The following is a 19,878-nucleotide window of genomic DNA, read 5'->3' as shown; positions in this document are numbered from 1 at the left end:
ACGGATAATTTTAACCCCAAAGATCAGAACATGTTTCCCTACGCGTTTCGTTGTAACTAACTCATCAGGGGAAAGTAGAGCAAAATCCCTCCAGTCCAGTGGGGGATCCACAAAATAGGGGTTGTGACAAAACACTCTGGGATCGCCTTTGCTGGGGTCAAAGGTCACGTGGTTTGTGCATTGAATTTCTGAGGCATACAGCAGGTTTCCAAGTAGGCTGACCTCAGGTCAGATTTATTAAAGTGAAAGCAACATGAACAAAACATAAAAATAAATCCTAGCCTGTCCGGCACTAACTAAACAAACACGTTGCTAACTTAACAACTGGGGGGGCTTCTCCCACCCAGCTAACATCACACAATTCTTGAGCATAGCTCTCACTCACGTTTGTCTCACACAGGCAGGCAATCTGTGTGCCCCAGGCAGACGCTGGAAACCCCCAGCTGGTCATCTTTTATTCCTGCACTTATTAACCCATTAGCACCCTGAAGATACTGAGTGACCTAATTCACATAGGACAAACACCTGGGCGAGATATACCTGCCTCCAACTACCACACCAGCATGAGTCTTACAGGGTATACCGGCAATCGCTGTGCGCCAGCATTGCGCGTGCTTAAATAACCCGCCCGGAGTTACCTGGGCTGGGTACTGTGACGTCAGATGCTATGCGCCCTGTGTGGAACGCAAGTCCTGGACCGCACGCGTCACTTCCGGCGGCGCGTGCTCGTCAGGTTGCTAAGGTAGCGCGCTGTCCATCCTTTTGCAGCCCTTAGAGTTGTCTTACCCACATCAAAAGGAAGTTCTGAGGTGAGATCGTTCCAATTATTATTTTGCATCGATCGCACTTACTGCATCTCCATATGACAGATGGGGGCAGGTGACATGCGATATGTGACATATACGTGTTTAACCCCTTACCGGCATCGGACGTACTATACCGTCCGATGCCGGCTCCCCTGCTTTGATGCAGGGCTCCGCGGTGAGCCCGCATCAAAGCTGGGACATGTCAGCTGTTTTGAACAGCTGACATGTGCCCGTAATAGGCGCGGGCAGAATCGCGATCTGCCCGCACCTATTAGCTAGTTAAATGCCGCTGTCAAACGCAGACAGCGGCATTTAACTACCACTTCCGGCCGGGTGGCCGGAAATGACGTCATCGCCGACCCCCGTCACATGATCGGGGGTCGGCGATGCTTGTATATTGTAACCATAGAGGTCCTTAAGACCTCTATGGTTACTGATGACCGGTGGCTGTGAGCGCCACCCTGTGGTCGGCGCTCACAGCACACCTCCATTTCTGCTACATAGCAGCGATCAGCAGATCGCTGCTATGTAGCAGAGCCGATCGCGTTGTGCCTGCTTCTAGCCTCCCATGGAGGCTATTGAAGCATGGCAAAAGTTAAAAAAAAAAGTTAAAAAAAATGTGAAAAAAATAAAAAAAAACATAAAAGTTTAAATCACCTCCCTTTCGCCCCAATCGAAATAAATCAATAAAAAAAATATCAAATCTACGCATATTTGGTATCACCGCGCTCAGAATCGCCCGATCTATCAATTAAAAAAAGTATTAACCTGATCGCTAAACAGCGTAGCGGGAAAAAAATTTGAAACGCCAGAATTACTTTTTTTGGTCACCGCGACATTGCATTAAAATGCAATAACGGGCGATCAAAAGAATGTATCTGCACCGAAATGCTATCATTAAAAACGTCATCTCGGCACGCAAAAAATAAGCCCTCAACCGACCCCAGATCATGAAAAATGGAGACGCTACGAGTATCGGAAAATGGCGCAATTTTTTTTTTTTTTTTTTAGCAAAGTTTGGAATTTTTTTTCACCACTTAGATAAAAAATAACCTAGTCATGTTAGGTGTCTATGAACTCGTACTGACCTGGAGAATCATAATGGCAGGTCATTTTTAGCATTTAGTGAACCTAGCAAAAAAGCCAAACAAAAAACAAGTGTGGGATTGCACTTTTTTTGCAATTTCACCGCACTTGGAATTTTTTTCCCGTTTTCTAGTACACGACATGCTAAAACCAATGATGTCGTTCAAAAGTACAACTCGTCCCGCAAAAAATAAGCCCTCACATGGCCAAATTGACGGAAAAATAAAAAAGTTATGGCTCTGGGAAGGAGGGGAGCGAAAAACGAACACGGAAAAACGAAAAATCCCCTGGTCATGAAGGGGTTAAATATTCCCTCATAGGAGTGTATATTGTGCTCCGGTGGTTTTTTTCCCTTTGGAGACTGACACATCCATGTGAACTAGCAGGTCTCAGGGATTGGATTATTGTGTTATTCCCCTTGAATGGGAATTATTTCTTGTGAGTCTTCTATGTTCCTATACAGTTGGTTATACCAACTTTTTAGCTAAATATTGATTAAAAGTTATTTTTTATTTTTATTAGTCACACCCTGCTTATAACACAGTATTACAATGCCAGAAAAATGTGCCCACTACATATGGATGCATAAGACAGCTGTTTCATTATTTGTAACCAAATTATTTTTTTTATTTGGGCTTTTGTGGTCCAACTATAGAATGACAAATGCCATATAGAATTTCACTGCTCCAAAAAATTGCAGTATTACAAAGCCAGTAATATTTGCCCCATTCAGATGGATGTGTGTGACTGCCGTATAAATATAGCATTGCGATCTATTTAACCCTTATCCGGCTGAATAGGTACAATTGTAACTATTCCGTTTTAAAATTGCAATAACTTTTTTTTGAAAAGACGTAGAGGGCTGAAATTTTGTGACATCTCTACATTTTTGGTCCAGAATATATTGGCCAAATTTCAATAAAATATCTCCACCCGCTTCCGAGATAAGGGGTCGAGATCTTTTTGCATCCATAACAAGCTGCATAGGTACAAATGTACCTCATATATTTTGAATGAAGATAATGCAAGGGAAAAAGCATAAATTTTTTTTTAATGATAATGCTATTTAACTATTATAAACAAGTAAAAAACTGTTCATTTACATTATAAAAGAAAATGTAAGAAACTTTTTTTTATTGATTTTCTTTGCAAGTAATGCATGTTGGCTTTGCTACAGAGTGTTCATCGCAAATGGGTTTCACACAAACCACACAAGACTTTCTAGTCTTGCGTTGTTTTCGCCTCAGGTCTCTGCAGACATAGCAACTACCAACAACAGGGGAGGGTCCACGACTACCATGAGGTATTTTGGGGCCAGCTGCTGGCTGCGATGCTACCACAATGCATCGTCCAAGCACCATTTCTACTGCACCTCGAAGAAAATGGTTTCTCATTATCATTTTGTTTGTACTACGATCTTCAATTGCAATCATACACAGCTGATTTGCGAGATCTTTCAGGAACTTTCTTCGTTGATCCTTTGCCCTGAAGCTTGGATTGTGTTCTCTGTAGATGATGTAGGATGCTAACCCACTGACATCAATCATATTGTAGAAAAATGCCAAAGTCCAACGTGATGTTCGTCGTTTCACAGTGTACTCTCCCAACATTTTATCCATAACATCAACGCCACCTTTTGTTATGTTGTAGTATTTTATTATCTCTGGCTTGGCTGCTAGTGTCTCTTCAACTTCTCCCGTCATGTGCATAGATGATAGAAGCACGACTGATTTGTTCTTCTTTGGTACATATGAACAGACTGTTGCATCATGATTGTAGGCAAAATTTGTCGAGTATACAGGCCTTTCTTTGGCAGGCTGCATGTTGTTAGGTAGGAACCTTTTGTTTTTTCTCACTGTACCAACTAGTGTCATGTTCCAGGAGTTCAATACCTTAGCTAGTTCCATGGTTGTAAAGAAGTTATCGGTGGTGACATTTCTTCCAGAGCCTTTATACGAGCTCACTAGGTCCAATACTGTTCGTTCTCCAATGTTTACTTGTCGAGGACCATCAGTTGGTTTCCCAGTGTAGAGCTGACCTTGTAAAGGGTAGGCATTTGATGAGTCACAAGCCCAGAAAATCTTTATGCCATATTTAGCTGGTTTTGAAGGTATATACTGGGTAAATTTAGTATGACCTCTAAATGGAAATAATTGCTCGTCGACGGTGATACAATGATATGGCTTGTAGGCTCTCTCCAGATTACTGTTCAGCATTGTCCAGATGTCCCGTATTGGTGCAGCTTTATCTGTTTGCACACGTTCTGCACGTGTATTTTCGTTGTCAAACCTGATAAATCTGAGTATCATCTTGAAGCGGTCACGAGACATGGCTGCACGTATAAGAGGCAGAGCAGCAACATTCCACATTTCCTCCAGATTCTCTTTGTTGGCTCTGTGCACACCAGCAGCAATCAGTATGCCCAAAAATGCATGAAGTTCAGTTTCAGTAAATTGCTTGAATGTTTTTTGTGGTGGCCGTTTGGAAGAATCAGGAAAACGTTGTACCAGTTCGTTGTTGTAAGCATCACAAACTCTCTTGGCCTTTCGATTCGTTTCCCGTAATATGATGTCACACATCTCGGGAGTCATGATGGACTTGAATAGCTCTTTTGCTGTATATAGGTTGCTGATTGCTGCAGGGCCACCTCTTTGTCGTAGGACATTACGAGATTTTGTTTGTGCATTTGGCAGTGGATTACTGCACCATTGAGTTTCATCCTTAGCAGTCCAAATGTCGCCTGCACTTTGAGGCACAGAATCATCCTCAACACTTTCGTCTGATTCGTATTCATTTTCATGCTCTATGACCATTTCTTGTTCAATGTCTGAATCTTCTTCAGTAACATCCACTTGTGGTACATAGTTTTCATCATCAGATGGAACATATGGTTCATCCTCATGCTCAGAATCAGATTCTTCTAGCATTCGCATTATTTCGTCAGACGTAAATCTGTAAATATGAAAAAATGTAAAATAAATAATTTTCCGAAATACTACATTATTGGCTTTTCACAAAATTATACTAACCTGCAAACACGTTTTCTTGGATTATGGCGGAAACTAGATCCAGCATTACTATCACTCATGATGACTTGCTAGATGAATTTTGGCTTCGTATTTTGTGCTGAATATAAATAAAACATCGTAAAACAATATGTAGATACTAATTATTATCCATTTTTCGTATAAAAATTATACCTATAGTGATAAGTTTCATACAAAATATATGTAAGCCAAGTCCAGGCTGAAAGACAATTTGACTGTTCTGTCCCCACATAATGAGAATAAAGGTATAACTGGCTGTTAGATGCTGTGAGACTTTCCTACCTTCGTTTCCAAGAAATTGAAGACTTCACAAGCCTAGAAATGTGTGCTCACAGCAATGAGATGAACAGCAAAATGGCTAATGAGAGGAGGGAGGCAGGAAGACAAGTAGAAGCCACTCCCAGTTTGAATTAACTTAATTGACAGCAACATAAGTGACCAGTAACAACACTGAACAATAGATATCAGCATAACATTTGTAGCTGAATGAACTTTAGTTTCTGAAACCAAGTAAAGTCTTCCCACAGTGGAGGTATATGTGAAGGTACAATTGTACCTATGCAGCCTGTTAAGGTTGTAAAATTATGCAGCCTGACAAGGGTTAACAAACTATTTTTTTGGGGGAGGTTTTGAGGCCCAACTGTAGCAAGCAAATGCATTATAAAATTTCACTGCTGAAAAAAAAGGCTGTATTACAAAGCCAGGCAAATTTGCACACCTCAGATGGACGTATGAGACTGCAGTATAAATATAGCAATGCAATTTTTTTTTTTTTTTTGGGGTGTTTGAAGCCAAACTGTAACACAATAAATGCCGTATTAAATTTCACTTCTCCCAAAAATTGCAGTATTAAAATTCCAGGCAGAATTGCATACCTCACAAGGATGTATGAGAGTGCAGTATAAATATAGCAATGGAATTTTTTTTAACAATTTATTTTGGAGGGGTGTTTTAGGCACAACTGTAGCACGCTAAAGGCTGTATAAAATGTCACTGCTCAAAAAATTGCAATTTTACCATGCCAGGTAAATTAGCACATTTCACATGGAGGTAAAAGATTGCAGTAAAAAATAGCAATGCTATTTTTTGTTAACAAAAAATGTCCTTTTTCAGGGGTTTTGAGGCCTAAACTGTAGCATGATAAAATTTAATTTCTCAAAAAAGGCTGTATTACATTGCCTGGCAAATTTGTACACCTCACATACAGGTGCTTCTCACAAAATTTGAATATCATCAAAAAGTTAATTTATTTCAGTTATTCAATACAAAAAATGAATCTCATATATTATATAGAGTCATTGCAAACAGAGTCATCTACAGGTCCTTCTCAAAAAATTAGCATATAGTGTTAAATTTCATTATTTACCATAATGTAATGATTACAATTAAACTTTCATATATTATAGATTCATTATCCACCAACTGAAATTTGTCAGGTCTTTTATTGTTTTAATACTGATGATTTTGGCATACAACTCCTGATAACCCAAAAAACCTGTCTCAATAAATTAGCATATCAAGAAAAGGTTCTCTAAACGACCTATTACCCTAATCTTCTGAATCAACTAATTAACTCTAAACACATGCAAAAGATACCTGAGGCTTTTATAAACTCCCTGCCTGGTTCATTACTCAAAACCCCCATCATGGGTAAGACTAGCGACCTGACAGATGTCAAGAAGGCCATCATTGACACCCTCAAGCAAGAGGGTAAGACCCAGAAAGAAATTTCTCAACAAAAAGGCTGTTCCCAGAGTGCTGTATCAAGGCACCTCAATGGTAAGTCTGTTGGAAGGAAACAATGTGGCAGAAAACGCTGTACAACGAGAAGAGGAGACCGGACCCTGAGGAAGATTGTGGAGAAGGACCGATTCCAGACCTTGGGGAACCTGAGGAAGCAGTGGACTGAGTCTGGTGTGGAAACATCCAGAGCCACCGTGCACAGGCGTGTGCAGGAAATGGGCTACAGGTGCCGCATTCCCCAGGTAAAGCCACTTTTGAGCTACAGAGAAGCAGCACTGGACTGTTGCTAAGTGGTCCCAAGTACTTTTTTCTGATGAAAGCAAATTTTGCATGTCATTCGGAAATCAAGGTGCCAGAGTCTGAAGGAAGACTGGGGAGAAAGAAATGCCAAAATGCCTGAAGTCCAGTGTCAAGTACCCACAGTCAGTGATGGTGTGGGGTGCCATGTCAGCTGCTGGTGTTGGTCCACTGTGTTTCATCAAGGGCAGGGTCAATGCAGCTAGCTATCAGGAGATTTTGGAGCACTTCATGCTTCCATCGGCTGAAATGCTTTATGGAGATGAAGATTTCATTTTTCAGCACGACCTGGCACCTGCTCACAGTGCCAAAACCACTGGTAAATGGTTTACTGACCATGGTATTACTGTGCTCAATTGGCCTGCCAACTCTCCTGACCTGAACCCCATAGAGAATCTGTGGGATATTGTGAAGAGAAAGTTGAGAGACGCAAGACCCAACACTCTGGATGAGCTTAAGGCCGCTATTGAAGCATCCTGGGCCTCCATAACATCTCAGCAGTGTCACAGGCTGATTGCCTCCATGCCACGCCGCATTGAAGCAGTCATTTCTGCCAAAGGATTCCCGACCAAGTATTGAGTGCATAACTGAACATTATTATTTGTTGGTTTTTTTGTTTGTTATTAAAAAACACTTTTATTTGATTGGATGGGTGAAATATGCTAATTTATTGAGACAGGTTTTTTGGGTTATCAGGAGTTGTATGCCAAAATCATCAGTATTAAAACAATAAAAGACCTGACAAATTTCAGTTGGTGGATAATGAATCTATAATATATGAAAGTTTAATTGTAATCATTACATTATGGTAAATAATGAAATTTAACACTATATGCTAATTTTTTGAGAAGGACCTGTATTTCAAGTGTTTATTTCTGTTAATGTTGATGATTATGGCTTACAGCCACTGAAAACCCAAAAGTCATTATCTCGGTAAATTACAATAATTTAAAAAAACACCTGCAAAGGCTTCCTAAGCGTTTTAAAAGGTCCCTTAGTCTGTTTTAGTAGGCTCCACAATAATGGGGATGACTGCTGACTTGACAGATGTCCAGAAGGCAGTCATTGACACACGCCGCAAGGAGGGTAAACCACAAATGGCCATTGCTAAAGAAGTTGGCTGTTCACAGAGTGCTGTATCCAAGCACATTAATGGAAAGTTGAGTGGATGGAAAAAGTGTGGTTGAAAAAGGTACACAGGCAACCGAGATAACCGCAGCCTTGAAAGGATTGTTAAGAAAAAGGCCATTCAAAAATTTTGGGGAGATTCACAAGGAGTGGACTGCTGCTGGAGTCATTGCTTCAAGAGCCACCACACACAGATGTATACAGGATATGGGCTACAAGTGTTGCATTCCTTCTGTTAAGCCACTCTTGGCTTACCTGGTCTTACCTAGGCCAAGGAAAACAAGAACTGGATTGTTGCTCAGTGGTCTAAGGTAGGGTTGAGCGACTTTTCTTTTTATAGAATCGGGTCGGGTTTCACGAAACCCGACTTTTTCAAAAGTCGGGTCGAGTGAAATCGGCCGATCCTATAGAAAAGTCGGGGTCGGGCGAAACACGAAACCCAAAGCAGTGCATTGGGTTTCTAATGGTTCCCAGGGTCTGAAGGAGAGGAAACTCTCCTTCAGGCCCTGGGATCCATATTTAAGATTAAAATAAAGAATAAAAATAAAAAATATTGCTATACTCACCCTCGGACGCGCCCTGGTTCTCACAGGCAGCCTTCCTTCCTAAGAATCAGCGCCTGAAGGGCCTTCAATGACGTCGCGTCTTGTGATTGGTTGCGTGAGCGGTCACATGGGCGTCACGCGACCAATCACAAGCCGCGACGTCATCTAAGGTCCTTCAGGCGCTGATTCTTAGGAAGGAAGGCTGTGGGTTAGAACCAGGGAGCGTCCGAGGGTGAGTATATACCTATTAGGAATATACTCACCCTCGGACGCGCCCTTGGACGCTTCCTTCCTAAGAATTAGCGCCTAAAAGACCTTCGATGATGTTGCGGCTTGTGATTGGTCGCGTGACCGCCCATGTGACCGCTCACGTGACCAATCACAAGCCGCGACGTCATCGAAGGCCCTTCAGGCGCTGATTCTTAGGAAGGAAGGCTGTCGGTGAGAACCAGGGTGCGTCCGAGGGTGAGTATAGCAATATTTTTTATTTTTATTCTTTATTTTACACTTAAATATGAATTCCGATACCGATTCCCGATATCTTAAACATATCGGGAATCGGTATCGGAATTCCGATTCCAGTTCAGAAGATCGTCGACCTCATGGCCGACCCCACACAGGGGTCGGGTCGGGTTTCATGAAACCCGACTTTGCCAAAAGTCGGCGACTTCTGAATCTGGCCGACCCGTTTCGCTCAACCCTAGTCTAAGGTGTTGTTTTCAGATTAAAGTAACTTTTGCATTTCATTTGGAAATCAAGATCCCAGAGTCTTGAGGAACAGTGGAGTGCAACCTCATGTACAGTAGTTACATCCGCCCCCAGTCGCATATCCATCCCCATGGAATCCATCAGCCAATTGCCATGAAGATCTCATTCAAACACCACTTCCCCACCAACGAGGTTTGACATTCCTCACTCACACCTCACATGCTTAGCTCACACCAATGTGTGTTCCATATATTGCCACCAATCACATGTTGTACTCGTGATGTCACATAGTCTAAACACACCAATCCCCTCGGATATCATGTGTGTTGTTTACCAAACACCACCAAAGAGCCAATAGATGAGCTGCCGGACAAGAGCGCCAAAATACGCACATGTTCACCCAGCAATGAAACTTACAAGCGCAAAGGCTTTCCAGGCTCGGCGTGCAGTCATCGGCGCCTGTGGGCATGCGTGCGGGCGCGCAACAGTCCCGCCTCCCTAAGTAAACGCCAACAATGCAGGCGATCTGAAGGCTGCTATCAAAGCAACCTGAGCTTCCATAACACCTCTGCAGTGCCACAGGCTGATCGCCTCCATGCCACGCCACATTGATGCAGTAATTGATGCAAAAGGAGGCCCAACCAAGTATTGAGTGCATTTACTGAATATACATTTCAGTAGGTAAACATTTCAGATTTTAATTAATCATCATTTTCAAACTAGTGTTTTAAAGTATTCTAATGTACTGAGAAAATGACTTTTGGGTTTTCATTGGCTGTAAGCCATAACAATCAACATTAACAGAAATAAACACTTGAAACAGATCACTCTGATTTTAACCCCTTTACCCCCAAGGGTGGTTTACACGTTAATGACCGGGCCAATTTTTACAATTCTGACCACTGTCCCTTTATGAGGTTATAACTCTGGAACGCTTCAACGGATCCCAGTGATTCTGACAATGTTTTCTCGTGACATATTGTACTTCATGATAGTGGTAACATTTCTTTGATATTACCTGCATTTATTTGTGAAAAAAATGGAAATTTGGTGAAAATTTAGAAAATTTTGCAATTTTCCAAATTTGAATTTTTATGCAATTAAATCACAGAGGTATGTCACACAAAATACTTAAGTAACATTTCCCACATGTCTACTTTACATCAGCACAATTGTGGAACCAAAATTTTTTTTTGTTAGGGAGTTATAAGGGTTAAAAGTTGACCAGCAATTTCTCATTTTTACAACACCATTTTTTTTAGGTACCACATCTCATTTGAAGTCATTTTGAGGGGTCTATATGATAGAAAATACCCAAGTGTGACACCATTCTAAAAACTGCACCCCTCAATGTGCTCAAAACCATAATCAAGAAGTTTATTAACCCTTCTGGTGCTTCACAGGAATTTTTGGAATGTTTAAATAAAAATGAACATTTAACTTTTTTCACCAAAAATTTACTTCAGCTCCAATTTGTTTTATTTTACCAAGGGTAACAGGAGAAAATGGACCCCAAAAGTTGTTGTACAATTTGTCCTGAGTGCGCTGATACCCCATATGTGGGCATCACATTGTGTTTGCAGAGCCCCTAATGTACTTAAACAATAGAAACCCCCCACAAGTGACACCATTTTGGAAAGTAGACCCCCTATGGAACTCATCTAGATGTGTTGTGAGAGCTTTGAACCCCCAAGTGTTTCACTACAGTTTATAACGCAGAACCGTGAAAATAAAAAAAATAAAAAACTTTCCCCCAAAAATTATTTTTTAGCCCCCAGTTTTGGGTTTTCCCGAGGGTAAGAGGAGAAATTCGACCCCAAGAGTTGTTGTCCAATTTGTCCTGAGTACGCTGATACCCCATATGTGGGTGAGAACCACCATTTGGGCGCATGGGAGGGCTCGGAAGGGAAGGAGCGCCTTTTGAAATGCAAACTTAGATGGAATGGTCTGCAGGCGTCACATTGCATTTGCAGAGCCCCTAATGTACCTAAACAGTAGAAACCCCCCACAAGTGACCCCATATTGGAAACTAGACCCCCCAAGGAACTTATCTAGATGTGTTGAGAGAACTTTGAGCCCCCATGTGTTTCACTACAGTTTATAACGCAGAGCTGTGAAAATAAAAAATCCTTTTTTTTCTCACCAAAATTATATTTTAGCCCCCAGTTTTGTATTTTCCCAAGGGTAACAGGAGAAATTGGACCCCAAAAGTTGTTGTCCTATTTGTCCTGAGTACGCTGATACCCCATATGTTGGGGTAGACCCCTGTTTGGGCACAAGGGAGAGCTCGGAAAGGAAGGAGCACTGTTTTACTTTTTCAAAGCAGAATTGGCTGGAATTGAGATCGGTCGCCATGTCGCATTTGGAGAGCCCCTGATGTGTCTAAACAGTGGAAACCCCCAATTATAACTGAAACCCTAATCCAAACACACCCCTAACCCTAATCCCAACAGTAACCCTAACCCCACCTCTAACCCTGACACACCCCTAACCCTAATCCCAACCCTATTCCCAACCGTAAATGTAATCTAAACCCTAACCGTAACTTTAGCCCCAACCCTAACCCTAACTTTAGCCCCAATCCTAACTGTAGCCTTAACCCTAGCCCCAACCCTAACCCTAGCCCTAACCCTAGCCCTAACCCTAGCCCTGACCCTAGCCCTGACCCTAGCCCTAACCCTAACTCTAGCCCTAACCCTAACCCTAGCCCTAACCCTAGCCCTAGCCCTAACCCTAGCCCTAACCCTAACCCTGACCCTAGCCCTGACCCTAGCCCTAACTCTAGCCCTAACCCTAACCTAGCCCTAACCCTAACCCTAGCCCTAACCCTAGCCCTAACCCTAGCCCTAACCCTAACTCTAGCCCTAACCCTAGCCCTAACCCTAACCCTAGCCCTAACCCTAGCCCTAACCCTAGCCCTAGCCCTAACCCTAGCCCTAACCCTAACTCTAGCCCTAACCCTAGCCCTAACCCTAACCCTAGCCCTAGCCCTAACCCTAGCCCTAACCCTAGCCCTAGCCCTAACCCTAGCCCTAACCCTAACCCTAACCCTAGCCCTAACCCTAACCCTAGCCCTAATGGGAAAATGGAAATAAATACATTTTTTTAATTTTTCCCTAAATAAGGGGGTGATGAAGGGGGGTTTGATTTACTTTTATAGTGGGTGTTTTAGTGGATTTTTATGATTGGCAGCCGTCACACACTGAAAGACGCTTTTTATTGCAAAAAATATTTTTTGCGTTACCACATTTTGAGAGCTCTAATTTTTCCATATTTTGGTCCACAGAGTCATGTGAAGTCTTATTTTTTGCAGGACGAGTTGACGTTTTTATTGGTAACATTTTTGGGCATGTGACATTTTTTGATCGCTTTTTATTACGATTTTTGTGAGGCAGAATGACCAAAAACCAGCTATTCATGAATTTCTTTTGGGGGAGGTTTATACCGTTCCGCATTTGGTATAATTGATAAAGCAGCTTTATTCTACAGGTCAGTACGATTACAGCGATACCTCATTTATATCATTTTTTTAATGTTTTGGCGCTTTTATACGATAAAAACTATTTTATAGAAAAAATAATTATTTTTGCATCGCTTTATTCTCAGGACTATAACTTTTTTATTTTTTTGCTGATGATGTTGTATTGTGCCTCATTTTTTGCGGGACAAGATGACATTTTCAGCGGTTCATCCTTTTGATCGCGTGTTATTCCACTTTTTGTTTGGCGGTATGATAATAAAGCGTTGTTTTTTGCCTCGTTTATTTTTTTTTTCTTACGGTGTTTACTGAAGGGGTTAACTAGTGGGCCAGTTTTATAGGTCGGGTCGTTACGGATGCGGCGATACTAAATATGTGTACTTTTATTATTATTATTTTTATTTAGATAAAGAAATGTATTTATGGGAATAATATATATATATTTTTTTCATTATTTAGGAATTATTTTTTTTATACATTTGGGAAAAATTTTTTTAAACTTTTTTACTATGTCCCGGGGGGGACATCACAGATCGCTGATTTGACAGTTTGCACAGCACTCTGTCAGATCAGCGATCTGAGTTAGAGCACTGCAGGCTTACGAAGCGCCTGCTCTGAGCAGCCACTTGGTAAGCCACCTCCCTCCCTGGAGGACCCGGATGCCGCGGCCGTTTTGGATCCGGGCCTGCTGCAGGGAGGGAGGTAAGGAGACCCTCGCAGAAACACGATCACATCGCGTTGCTACGGGGGTCTCAGGGAAGGCCGCAGGGAGCCCCCTCCCTGCGCGATGCTTCCCTGTACCGCCGGCACACCTCGATCATGTTTGATCGTGGTGTGCCGGGGGTTAATGTGCCGGGGGCAGTCCGTGACTGCTCCTGGCACATAGTGTCGGATGTCAGCTGCGATAGGCAGCTGACACCCGACCGCGATCGGCCGCGCTCCCCCCGTGAGCGCGGCCGATCGCGTATGACGTACTATCCCGTCGGTGGGCATACGGGCCCACCCCACCTCGACAGGATAGTACGTCAGATGTCAGAAAGGGGTTAATGACAATATAATATGAGTTTCTCTTTTAGTATTGAAGAATTGGAATAAATTCACTTTTTGATGACATTCTAATTTTGTGAGAAGCACCTGTATGAGACTGCAGTATAAATATAACAATGTGATTTTTTTAAATTAAAAATTTTTGGGGGGTGTTTTGAAGCTGACCTTTAGCATTATAAATGCCGCATAAAATTTCACTACTCAAAAAAATTGCAGTATTACAATGCCAGGCAAATTTGCACACCTCAGATGGATGTATGAGATTGCAGTAGCAATGTGACTGAGATCCAACCAAATATGGCTGTATGCTTTTGACGGCCAACTGTCACAGTAAAAATGGTTAATAATATTTCCCTGCTCAGAACAATTTACAAAATTAAGAGCAAATAGAATATTATTAGCCCTGAAAAGAGGTTTTGGTATTCATTGCAGACTGCAGCATAACAGACTCGTAATTCACTTTATCCAGTCTTACACAATCCCTTCAGTTAAGTGCTGCTAACAGCAGTATTATTTTTTATTATAGTTAGCTCTAAGTAGGGCTGTTGTTGTACTTCACAGAAATATAAATGTGGTTGAATCCCTGGCTAATACGCAGCTACAATTCTGTCCCTCTCTCATCAGCATCTCTCCTTACTATGCCTGTTTCTGGGGTAGTATGCCGAGCAAAGCATCATGGGTCTTTTACAGACCTGATGATGCCATGCGGCCAGCCAATCACGGTATTGCCACAACCAAGATGGCTACGGCATTATAGTGACTTGCAGGAAATCCCCACATGTTCATTGACTGTCTAAAAAGTGCCAAACATGGCTCCCGCTCGAACATTCAAAAAATACTCACCGAGTAACGAGCATCTTGAGCGCATTGATGCTCGAGCAAGTAGCGACGCGCACGCTACCTCATTACTAGTGAAAATTAAAAATCATAATTTCTAAATGAGCAATTACACCTATGAGAAGCAGCAACTAATGCCAATAAATTCAAATTAGAAGAAAAGAGAGCCAACAAAAGTTCCTAGAGTGTGGCATTAATAAAGAGGAGGAAGTAAATGGCTATAAATTAGGCAGTGTATCATATCTACATAGCCTTGGGCATTTATAGCCACCACTAGCAAATCATATAGACGTGAGAGTGAGAAATGACAATATATGAACCATTACAGCTATGGGAAGCAGCAACTAGCAACCAATAAACTTAAATAAGGATTTGGGGGAACCTAGGGAAAGTGGACAAATTATGTCATGTATTGAAAGAAGCCGTGATATAGAAGATGCTAAGCACAGCCTAAATAGGGGAGGTGCACAGTCATAGGTGCCCAAAACTGAACGTATACAATATAAAGTGACTAGCACACTCCAAGGTGTTGTGATGCAAAAAAGTGGGGATTTATTACATACAGTAAATCACAAACGTTTCGGTCGATACTGGACCTTCATCAGTGTGCTACAAAAAAAGAATTATATACAGAACAAAAAACAATAAATGTGTTGTACATATGAAAGACAAAAACAAAACAAAAACAAAAGTATATACATCACGGAGACACAGGTCATAAAATGAGGAGAGAGAACAATGACCCTGGAGAACATTCAACTTGCGTGGATACAGGTATATATATATCTATCCATACATAATTCTTTAAATCCCAAGCTGCAAGTTCTAACATGGAAAAGCCGTTGGTACGCTGAGGACATAGGTCCAAGAGGGAGTGTGAGAGGACTACTTTGTGGAACATGAGTGGTGAAGTGATATGCCGAGGGGAGAGTCGGTGTACAGTGAACACATACCTAGTTATAATTGTATACTTGTATGGCCCCAAAAGCAATAGAATACTCGGATTTGCATCTAGAGATGAGAAAATGGGGTTACGGTCACAGACACTAATGGTACCGAGTGTGTGTGGAGCTAAATAAGGCTACCTACCAATCAGACATGCTGGAAAAAAAGGCAACAAGCCAGGAAGAAACAGAACTAGGCTGGTCTGTGGAATAATGGTGAAATAATAATGGAAATGGAAGACAAGATGCTATCGTGTGTACATGGAGAGTAATAAGGCGGGGTACATACCAACTGACGGTGAGTCAGAATAATAGGTGGCGCTGAGGCTTAAAAGAGCTGTCTGTAGGAGGAGGGTAAAAATCTATTGTTAATGTACTACTACAGAGACCATGTAAATTGTACCGCCATAAGCTGCAGAGTGATGCTGAGAGACTTACCAGTACGCCAGGACACTAGGGATAAATGCGGTATCCACCACTAATAGAGTGTGTGCAGGGATCGCCGGCATGGCCCTTTATATAGTGGGGCAGAGCGCATAGTGTGCTGTGTGAGCTGGCAAGACACAGGAAGGGGCGGGGTGGTGACGACATGGGAGTCACCTGACTACAGGGGGCGGTGATCTGAGCATTCCACTGACACAAAACAAGATGGTGGTGCGTTCCAGTCGCTGAGGAGAGGTAACAGCTGACCGCAGGGGGTGGAAATGTGAGCGTTCCACGGACTGAAAAAAATGCTAGAGGTGCGTTCCAGCTGCTGGGATGAGGTGTGAGGTGTCAGCTGACCGCAGAGGGCGGTGATGTGAGCGTTCCACAAATGGTGGTGCGTTCCAGTTGAGAGGAGCAGTGAATAGCCGTGCATTAGTGGTGGCAGAAAGGTGTCACAAAACGGCAGTAGAGAAGTGAAGTGAGAGTGGGCGATTCTGTGAAAAAGAGCAAAGATAATTACTATGCTATATTGAACACATTTAGCAGCAGACATGATAACTACATTGGAATATACCAAACTTGCAATATTGATACTGACATAGATGCAAAACAAGGGGTTATTCAGGTAAAAAACGGGTTATATTACAAACCTGGAGAATAGGAATAACAATAATTATTGTTAGCAAAAACTCAGTGAGTTGCGGGGGTGAAAAGGACAACCCTTTAATTATGGGATATACAAGACCCAAAGATACTATACCATAGCATAATGGTTACATGATAAAAAAGGTGCACTTAGGTATAAACCTGATGAAAGAAACCATATGGGGCCACTAAAGATAGAGGTACTCCTGTCAAGGAAACAGAACTGCAGGTTATAAATAATATGATAACAAAATGTAGAATCATAAGGCAACGATAGCACATTGATGTTACAGATGATCAGAAATTGGATTTTTAATTTCAAATGAAGGACATTAGTTCATAATCCCTGTTGAGACCTTTGGGACTTAAGGTGTTAAGCTTGTGTATCCAATAAGCCTCCCTCCGCTTCAGCATAGTAACTGTCTCCCCCGCGGCGAGGTGATGTGACCTGTTCGATTATTTGAAATCTGAGTTGGGACAGGTTGTGGCCTTTCTCTATGAAATGAGATGGTAATGGGAGCATGAGATTTTTGCACCGAATGGTGGACTTATGTTTAGATACACGTGATTTTACTGACTGAGTGGTCTCGCCCACATACAAAAGACCACAGGGGCATTTGATTAAATAGACTGCGTAATTAGTATCACAGGTAAAAAAGTTGTTGATTGGGTATCTCTTTCCTGTGTGTGGGTGATGTATGGTATTGCCCCGAAGTACATTGTTGCACTGATTGCAACTCAGGCACGGGAAGGTACCCGTTTTGGGGTTGGCTAGAAAACGCTGAGTTGGGCCAGAGTGTGTGGGGCCAATGTCTGCACGGACTAGGTTATTCTTGATATTACGCGGTCTTTTAAAGCATGGGAGAAAAGGATGTTGAAATTCTTGGATCGTGGGGTATGCTTCTTGAAGAATATGCCAATGTTGGCAAATGGTTCTGTGTGGTTTATAAGCTGCAGTATGGTACTGGTGTACAAATGGGATCCGTGACGTAGCGGATATCCTGTCTCTGGTAGTACTGTTGGCCTGGGCGGTATCTAGGATACGTGGTGGATAACCCCTTTCACGGAATTTTGACCTCATCTCAGTTGTTCTAAGGTCCTTGGTGGCAGGGTCTGAGACTATTTTTGATACCCTGTTTAGTTGTGATTTGGGAATAGATTTTATCATGTTTTTGGGGTGGAAACTACTGTAATGCAACAGACTGTTGCGGTCCGTAGGTTTTGAGTATAAATCTGTTGACAAATTCCCATTATCATCTTTGATGACCAATGTATCGAGGAAACTGATTTGGTGAGTGTCATATGTCATCGTGAAATCCAATCCGGGCCACGAGGTCCTAAGAATTTGAAAAAAGGCTTGTAGGGTTCTAAGATCACCCCCCCAGACACAGAAGACATCATCTATATAGCGCTTCCATGTCAATGCATGGCTACGAAAGAGATCTTGAGTGTATATAGATGTGTCTTCGTAATGGGCCATGTACGCATTGGCATATAGAGGTGCCACGTTCGAGCCCATGGCCGAGTGTACTGGTAAGTCTCTCAGCGTCACTCTGCAGCTTATGGCGGTACAATTTACATGGTCTCTGTAGTAGTACATTAACAATAGATTTTTACCCTCCTCCTACAGACAGCTCTTTTAAGCCTCAGCGCCACCTATTATTCTGACTCACCGTCAGTTGGTATGTACCCCGCCTTATTACTCTCCATGTACACACGATAGCATCTTGTCTTACATTTCCATTATTATTTCACCATTACTCCACAGACCAGCCTGGTTCTGTTTCTTCCCGGCTTGTTGCCTTTTTTTCCAGCATGTCTGATTGGTAGGTAGCCTTATTTAGCTCCACACACACTCGGCACCATTAGTGTCTGTGACGATAACCCCGTTTTCTCATCTCTAGATGCAAATCCGAGTATTCTATTGTTTTTTGGGGGCCATACAAGTATACAATTATAACTAGGTATGTGTTCACTGTACACAGACTCTCCCCTCGGCATATCACTTCACCGCTCGTGTTCCACAAAGTAGTCCTCTCACATTCCCTCTTGGACCTATGTCCTCAGCGTACCAACGGCTTTTCCATGTTAGAACTTGCAGCTTGGGATTTAAAGAATTATGTATGGATAGATATATATATACCTGTATCCATGCAAGTTGAATGTTCTCCAGGGTCATTGTTCTCTCTCCTCATTTTATGACCTGTGTCTCCGTGATGTATATACTTTTATTTTTGTTTTGTTTTTGTCTTTCATATGTACAACACATTTATTGTTTTTTGTTCTGTATATAATTCTTTTTTGTAGCACACTGATGAAGGTCCAGTATCGACCGAAATGTTTGTGATTTACTGTATGTAATAAATCCCCATTTTTTTGCATCACAACACCTTGGAGTGTGCTAGTCACTTTATATTGTATGTATTGAAAGAAGTCACCTGGTGACAGCTCGTGGTGAAGCCTGGTATGCAGGGTATAGTTTGTTGGGTCTACAGTTGTGGTAACATGAAACAGGTATATTCAACCAGTGGAGGGTCTTTACAGAGATAATTGGATATTTGAAGTGAGTTTCTTTTTCTAGAGGCAGCTGCAACTTCTTCAGCTTTGCAAAAATGAGACTTCACAATGATGTCTCTAAGCAGGACATCCTTATGCAGTGGGGTCAAGACTAGGTCTATGTGGGGTCAGCTATGCCTAGGACAAGCATACTGAATAGCTCTTTCAAAGTCCTGTCTACACCTGTAATTCTTTCTGGCATGTTATAAATTGTAAGATTTGCGCGTTTGTGTACTGAATGCCACCTTGAACATGGGCAGCACAGATTTTTGGCAAGGAAATTGTCTTTTACAGTTTTGTAGTGCTAAGATTGTCATATGGACTCACTGGATATCACTCACATGGTTGTACACCAATATAAAGACAATAGAGTACTGTAGAGGGGAAAGGGGAAAAGTGTGAATAAAAATTTACTTTTTTTGTATAATCAATAAAATGTGATATTCAAAATATAGTACACATACATCCAATGGGGATGTATATAAGCTCACAGCTACAAGACTTATAATCAGAGCTGTGATCCACTAAATCCCGATATGTGCCAGGATGTGGAATAATAATAAAGAAGTAGGGTTCCTGACCAAA

General features: G+C 42.0%; 2 protein-coding genes across 2 annotated transcripts in view; one reads left to right on the top strand and one right to left on the bottom strand.

Moving 5' to 3' along the window:
- Window positions 1-19,878, top strand: part of LOC138642625 (cytidine monophosphate-N-acetylneuraminic acid hydroxylase-like) — a 399,876-nt gene that overhangs the window by 25,994 nt on the left and 354,004 nt on the right. The gene's annotated exons all lie outside the window — the stretch shown is intronic.
- Window positions 1-19,878, bottom strand: part of LOC138642270 (uncharacterized) — a 116,805-nt gene that overhangs the window by 17,772 nt on the left and 79,155 nt on the right. The gene's annotated exons all lie outside the window — the stretch shown is intronic.

Source organism: Ranitomeya imitator, chromosome 6, assembly GCF_032444005.1.
Source record: "Ranitomeya imitator isolate aRanImi1 chromosome 6, aRanImi1.pri, whole genome shotgun sequence".
Classification (NCBI taxonomy): domain Eukaryota; kingdom Metazoa; phylum Chordata; class Amphibia; order Anura; family Dendrobatidae; genus Ranitomeya; species Ranitomeya imitator.
Note: the sequence above shows the minus strand (reverse complement) of the source record. Positions and strands in the feature narration are given on the sequence as shown.